Below are 8,140 nucleotides of genomic sequence, written 5' to 3' on the forward strand. Positions count from 1 at the left end.
AAGACCCGGAGATGAATAGAACAGATTAGAAGACCCAGTCACAAAACCATACACTTACAGTTATCTGATATTTGATAAGGGAGCCAGAGACATACAGTGGGGGGAAAAATAGCCTCTTCAATAGTTGGTGTTGGGAAAACTGGGCACCCATATGCAGAAAACTGAAAGTGATTCCCAGTTTGTCATCATGCACTAATATCAATTCAAAGTGGCTCAAAGACCTAAACATCAGACCCAAAACTTTAAAATTACTGCAAGGGAGAGTAGTAGAAACATTATAACATAGGTATAGGTAGGAATTTCATGAAAAGAGTCCCAGAGGCACAACAGATAGGAGACAGACCTGACAAGTGGGACTACATCAAAATAAGAAGTTTCTACACAGCTAAACTAGAAAGACTACCTACTGACTGGGAAAAGATCTTTACCAGCAATACATCAGACAAAGGCCTAATATCTAATATATATAAGGAGCTCAAGAAACGAATCCCTCCCAAACCTAATAAACCAATCACTGAATGGGTAAGGGAGCTAAGGAGAAACTTCTCAGAAGAGGTAAGAATGGCAAAGAAACACAGGAGGAAATGCTCATCATCCCTGGCCATAAAGGAAATGCAAATCAAAACAACTCTAAGATTCCACTTTACCCCAGTTAGATTAGCCAACACTGAATTCTAACAACCACAAATGTTGGCAGGAATGTGGGGGAAAAGGAACCCTACTGGACTGTTTGGTGGGAATGTGAACTAGTACAACCACTCTGGACAGCAGTCTGGAGGTTCCTCAGAAAACTAAACATAGATTGCCCCTTCCGCCATATCACTCCTGGGCGTCTACTCTGAACATCATGAGACACCTGCACATCCATGCGCATTGCTGCCCTGTTCACAATGGCCAAGACATGGAACCATCCCAGATATCCCACAATACATGAGTGGATCCAAAATATGTGGTACCTATACACAACAGAATTTTACATAGCCATTAGAAAGAATAAAATTAAGTCATTTGCAGAGAAATGGATGGAAGTAAAACAAATCATGTTAAATGCGGTAAGCCAAGCTCAGAGAGACAAATGGTACATGTTCTCTTTGATATGTGGAAATTAGACCTAAAATATCCTTGGGCTGATAAATTATACAGGGTTCTAAATACTCACACAGAGTGAAACCAAAAGAAGAAACTCTTAGGAGAGCTACCTAAAGAAGTAATGCCTGTGCACCTCTTTATATTATATAAATCTATATATATGAACTCTAAGATAATGGAAGCAAGAGATCTCTCTTTTTTCTTTTTGCAGTTTTTATTTTTTGATGATTCTGTCTTCCTTTCTTCCTTCTTTCTTTTCTTTCTTTCTCTTTGTTTTTGCCAGTCCTGGGGCTTGAACTCTGGGCTTGGATGCTGTCCCTTAGCTGTTCAGCTCAAGGCTAGTGCTCTACCACTTGAGCCACAGTGCCACTTCTGGTTTTCTGGTGATTAATTGGAGATAAGAGTCTCATGGACTTTCCTGCCCTGGCTGGCTTTGAACTGTGATCCTCGGATCTCAGCCTCCTGAGTAACTAGGATTATAGGTGCGAGCCACCCGTGCCTGGCCCTGTCTTCATTTCTTTATGTATGGTGTGTTCAGGTGTATATTTTCAGAAGGGTGGAAGGGAGGGTACAGAACATGAGGGAAAAGGGGTGAGAAAGTGCAGCAGTAGAACTCATTGGACATTGATGAAAGTGAACTATACAACTTATGGGTAGAGATGGGAGGGACTAGGAGAACATGAGGGAACAGAAGACACTATATGAAAGGAAATGTGCTCATTGCCTGACTTGTGTAATTGTAATCCCTCTGTATATCACCTTTATTATAACAATCAAGTAAATAATAAAAATTTAAAAAATGGATCTAAAAGAAACAGTAAACGGGATGGATCAGATCAAGGTATACTGTGTGCATACAGAGACATGTATAAATGAAATCCCTTTGCACAACTAATTTTTCCTTCATTGCCAATATAAGGCAAATTCATTGTGATAATGCTAGTCAATCTTAAAGCCAACTTCATGTTCTCAAGTCAATTTTTGCCAAGTGATGATCTGACTAATTTTCAGAATGTGTGTGTACTTTGGAGATACTGAGCCAGAGCTTTCAAGTTCAGGGAAGAAATGAGTGGAAAGAAGCAAGAGGGGAGAGGGAGGAATAGTTAACTCATCCACTCCTTAGCTTAGGGAATATTTAGATTTGTACTACTAAGCAGTCCCTGCAGTGCAGGAAAACATCTTCCTGCCTTTCTATGTTCCATCCCTAGGAACTCAAAACTAGCGCAAAACTGCAACAGTGGCACACAGAGCAGCAAGGGACATTTTGGAATATTACAAAATTCAGCTTCCTCTTGGCTTAGCCTGTGAGAACATAGGCCTGGATGTAACATGTGAAACATGGTACTAATTATAGTCTATTGTGTTAGCAGTGGAATGAACACTGAATATTAGGATTGACTAGTTTTTATTAAAAACAAATATTTGCTTAGTTTTTGGGGGAAGGGGAGGGGATTTGCGGTTGTTATTTTTCATTTTTGAGACAAGACCTAGTTATGTAGCCCAGGCTAGCTTTGAACTTGTGATCTTTTTAGTTGCAGCCTTCCAAGTGCTGGGATTAAAGGCATGCCCCACCATTCCCTGTTTAAGATTTAGTTAATATTTTACAAGTTGGAATTTTTGGCTTTCTTCTTGAATTATTCCTTTATAGTTATTGTCCCTTAATTTCAAGATAATATTGACTAAAGAGAAAAATGTCTTTTGGAAACAGGAGACCATTCTATTTTTTTTCTAATTTTCTAACACTAAGTTTAAAGTAAGAGTATATTCAAACTTTGCATGTTTAAAACTAACCTGAAGGCAAAATAGCTTAAGCCTGCATGTAATACTAGATATCTGGGAGCAGAGATCTGGTAGTCTCAGTTTAAGATCAGCCACAGGCCTAAAGAAAAATATTTGTGAGACTACTAGTGGCTAGCCATGTTAAGTACTCATCTGTTTTTCCAGCTACAAGGGAAGGCACAATGGCCAGGCATAGTGGCATATGCCTATCATCCCAGTGATGGGAGGAAGTACAAACTGGAGGACTGCAATCCCGGCAGAGACTCTACCTCTAAAATAACTAATGCAAAAAGGGACTGAAGATGTGGCTCAAGTGATGGAATATCTTCCTTGTGAGCAACACGTCCAGCGTACAATCTCCAGCACTGCTGATAGACAGATACATTGATAGATAACCACATATCAATGCTTAATCCTTTAGATCAGGAAAACGGGTATAAACAAGATTGTGACAGAAGTAGGTAACTTAATAGTGAAGCTCTAAAGATAACAATACAGAAAATGAGGCTGGGTACTGGTGGCTCCTGCCTGTAATCCTAGCTATTCAGAAGGCTGAGATCTAAGGATCTCAATTCAAAGTCCGCCCCAGGCCGGAAAGTCCAAGAAACTCTTATCTCCAATTAACCACACAAAAGCTGGGAGTAGAGCTGTGGCTCAAGTGATACAACACTATCCTGGAGCAAAAAACTTAGGGACAGCCTCTAGGCCCTGAATTCAAACCTCAGGTCTAGCACCCTGCCCCCCCGCCCAAAAAAAAGCAAGAAGTTTGGAAATAAGGCAATTTCAATTTTGTGACTGACAACACCAAAAATTAAACTTTACTGGGCATAGCCCATGTAAAAATCAGCACAAATTATTAATGGAGATTTAATTACTCATGAAAATGAACAAAGATCATTATTCTTATCAAATCCATGACTTGAACCTCACATTATTTGCAATTTCACATTATTTGCTAAATGATCCTGTAGCTACTGATGAAAACATTGATACAGAAAGGAGACGTTCCTATCAAATGCATAATTCTGAAGGATCAAATGTAACTCTGGGATATACCTTGCAAAATAACTGAAAAACTATTATACCTGTGAAATCAGAAAATTCGTCAAAAAAAAAAAAAAAAACAGACAGACCAGAGGAACATTGCTGTCTTTGCGGGGTAATCATTATCAGAAAGCAATCCCAACACCTATGATAGCATGAGGACATTTTTTTTTTTTTTTTGCCAGTCATGGGGCCTGAACTCTGGGTCTGGGCGCTTTCCCTCAGCTCTTCAAGGCTAGCATTCTACCACTTGAGCCACAGCACCACTTCCAGCTTTTTCTGCTTATGTGGTGCTGAGGAATCGAACCCAGGGCCTCATGCATGCAAGGCAAGCACTCTACCACTGGGCCACCTTCCTAGCCCATGAGGATATTTTTATGTTTCGTGTTTATTGTTGTTGTTTGGGAGTACTATGTTTGAACTGGGCCTTACACTTGCCAGACAGGCAGGCACTTGACCACTCGAGCCCTACCACAGCCCTACACAAGCATTTCTAGCAATGCAGATTTGCTTCAAATGAATGACATCCATCGTAAACAAAACAGATAAAACAGTATTTCAATTAACACCATTTTTTTCCAAAAACAGTGCATTTGCCTTTCTATTCTGGTGCTTTGACACCTGGGCCTTACTGATTCGGAAGTGACTACTCAGAGTTGGCAAATAATTTGTGAGCTGGCTTTTACATAGAAAGCAACCAACCCAGAGCCCATAGTGCATCTTTCCCTTACATTCAGGCCCCTATCCACCCAGCCTAGTTTTCCCAGAGCCAGGTATCAGGCAACTAGAGCAATCCTTATTCCTCAAGGGAAAGTACCGTGAGAAAAACTTTTCTTTCAAAGTGAGTTGCTTGTAAGTTCTTTGGCTTGGTGGCTTGGCTGGTTGATTAATCAGCTAAGACAATCTCTACAAGTTCAGAAAGGAAAAGGGAACTGCTTTGGGATAAGAAAGAACTTTTGAAATGTCAGGTTTTTGCTTAACTAGTTTTTCCAGGATGGAATTTAGACACTCCTCAGAAGACACACCTCAGACTGTTAAGCAATAGCAGAGGGTGTGGATATATTTTGAGATTACAAATGCACTGTTAATCTTATTTTGAAGGATTTTAATGATCTCCTTATGTAAATAAATCTTTCCCTTATTCAAACTAGCCAATCATGAGTAGATTGTGAACCTGAGCTCAACCAATCTGAGCAGAGGGACGGGCCTACTGTGTTAGGGATAAATAGAGCGGTCAGCGGGTTCTGTGCACGTGCTTTCCATATTTCTGGCTTATGGTATACCTTTCTGCAGAAGTAAATTTTGCCTTGCTGAGTCAATTCTTTGTTTTCTTGTCTATTGTGGTTCTGGGAGAGCATATTTATAACAGTACTCAAATTAGCTGGTCTTAAGCCTGCCTTACCATGATTCACTCATTCCTTCCTTTCAAAAACATATGAGAGGGGGGGGAGGAGGGGGAGGGAGAGAGAGTTTTATATATTCTAATTCAAGGAAAAGTATTTTTTATTACTGCTATGTGTTTTACAACTAGTTTTGGGGATCATCTTTGGCGTTGATGACTACCTCAAACTCTAGAAACTGGTAAGCTAAATTCTTCATTAAAGGGATATAAAACAAAAAGGGATTCATACACACAATGGAGCACATATACAACTATCAGAACTGCTAAAAATGATGAGCACTTCTGATGATAATGAACAGAGACAATTCAGTAATGGAGTGCTGGTTTGAGTTTAAAAAAATAAAAACAAAAAAAAACCAGAATTGCCAGGCACCACTAGCTCATACCTGTAATCCTAGCTATGAAGGCTGAGATCTGAGTATCACGGTTCAAAGCCAGCTTGGGCAAGAAAGTCCATGAGACTCTTATCTCCAATAAACCACCAGAAAACCAGAAGTGGTGCTGTGGCTCAAGTGGTAGAGGTCTAGCCTTCAGCTGAAGAGCTCAGAGACAATACCTAAGCCCAGAGTTCAAGTCTTATGAAAGACAAAAAAAAAACCAGAATTAAGTGAATCACTTTGTGTCCTGTTTAACTAACAGAACTTTGCTTAACCAACTATATGATAGTCACGGAAAGCAATGGAAACCCTTATGAATGATTATAAATTGGATGCTAGAAGGGCTGAATAGATAAAAATAAGACATGATAGAAAATTCAAAATGAAATTGGTTTAAAAAATATATTTTCAAAAGAGCAATGTGTTAACTTGAAATTTGTAAAGAAATCTTTGCCTTGGAAGTAGAGCTGTGGCTCAAGCGGTAGAGCGCTTGCCTTGAGCTGAAGAGCACAGGGACAGCGCCCAAGCCCAGAGTTCAAGTCCCAGGACCGATCCTCCCCCCAAAAAAAGAAAGAAAGAAATCGTTGCCTTTCCTGCGTAAATAAAGCATTTTATTATTCCTTCTAGAAAATGTACTGTTTTCTCGGGCTGGGAAGGTGGCTCAGTGGTAGAGCGCTTGCCTTGCATGCTCAAGGCCCTGAGTTCGATTCCTCAGCACCACATAAGCAAAAAGAAAAAAGCCGGAAGTGGCGCTGTGGCTCAAGTGGTAGAGCACTAGCCTTGAGCTGAAGAGCTGAGGGACAGTGCCCAGGCCCAGAGTTCAGGCCCCACAACCGGACCAAAAAAAAAAAAAAAAAAAAGAAAATGTACTGTTTTCTCACATGTTAACCAATAACCCACCCAGAGTTCTGTGCATAAAAGAACAAGATTCATTTTTCCCATAGAAATATTTATTGCACCAAATATTCTTTCTTAAAAAGATCATCTCTCCGGGTGCTGGTGGCTCACACCTGTAATCCTAATCAGGAGGCTGCAATCTGAGGATTGGTTCAAAGCCAGCCCATGCAGGAAAGTGCGTGAGACTCTTATCTCTAGTAAACTACTAGAAACCCAGAAGTGGCACTGTGGCTCAAGTGGTAGAGTGCTAGCCTTAAGCTGAAGAGCTGAGGGACAGCACTCAAGCCCATAGTTTAAGCCCCACAACTGACAAAAAAAAAAAAGATCATCTCTTCCCTGTTGCTCCACAGTGCCATCTTTGTCATAAAATATGCCATTTTATTTTAAGGAAGTATACTGTTTCTATGTAACTTCAAATCAACTTCTCAAGTTGGGTACTGGTGGCTCACACCTGTAATCCTAGCAACTCAGGAGGCTGAGATCTGAGGATCATGGTTTGAAGCCAGCCTGGGCAGCAAAGCCCCTGAGACTTTTATCTCCAATTAATCACCAGAAAACTGGAAGGCTCAAAGTGATAGAGTGCTAGCCTTGAGCAAAAAAGCTCAGAGGCAGTGCCCAAGCCCTGAGTTCAAACCTCACGACCAACTAAAAGGAATTTTTTTTTAATCACCTTCTCTCTAGGCCTCTATGGAACCCAATGCAGAAACTGGAATGATGTAATGATATTTACCAGATTATCGAAGACGGTCTTCTGGCAGCAGATGAGTCTTGAAGATAGAACCAAGTTCCAGTTTGTACTCTGACTTCCAACCTGTACTCCATGACCCTTTGCTTATACTGATCACAGATATAAAGTCAAGATGATCATATTTTTGGTTATCTGAACTCCATGCCCACAAAGTTCCCAGATGCCCTAGTTATTAATCATTTGGTCTTGCTATATTCTTTCACTTTTGACCTTTACAAACATCGTCCACTGTCCCAAGAGAACTGGTCTAACCAGGGGACACAGCTAAACAGACATGAAAAATGTGCTTCTTTAGGACTGCTCAATGTGGAAATGAGGTAGTCTTCCAGACCTATTTTCATCCAGAGATTCTGAGAAGAACCAATCAAGAACAAACTTAAAATTAAACAACAAAAACAACAAAAACCTAACCAGTCAACCAAACAAAAAACCTTTGTCACTTAAAGGGCCACTTGCTTTTGGACTAATACAATCTCCCTGGCAGCAAAAGACAAATATAACCAATTACAATATCAGAAAGGACAAATTCAACGTAAAAACCCAAGAGGGAAAGTATGCCAAATTGAACAACTTTTACTTGGATAGTTCAATTTGAGTGATTTCTGAAAGCCTAAACAAGTCATTAGCAAAATCTTTTGGTAGCCAAAACTCATTCCTACTATCCTAACTTGAGCCATGCAAGGTGGTTTCTTTAAAAAGGACAGTGAAAAGCCGGGTGCTGGTGGCTCACGCCTGTAATCCTAGCTACTCAGGAGGCTGAGATCTGAGGATCGCGGTTCAAAGCCAGCCCGGGCAGGAGAGACC

Source organism: Dipodomys ordii, unplaced genomic scaffold (genome assembly GCF_000151885.1).
Source record: "Dipodomys ordii isolate 6190 unplaced genomic scaffold, Dord_2.0 Scaffold67, whole genome shotgun sequence".
Lineage (NCBI taxonomy): Eukaryota > Metazoa > Chordata > Mammalia > Rodentia > Heteromyidae > Dipodomys > Dipodomys ordii.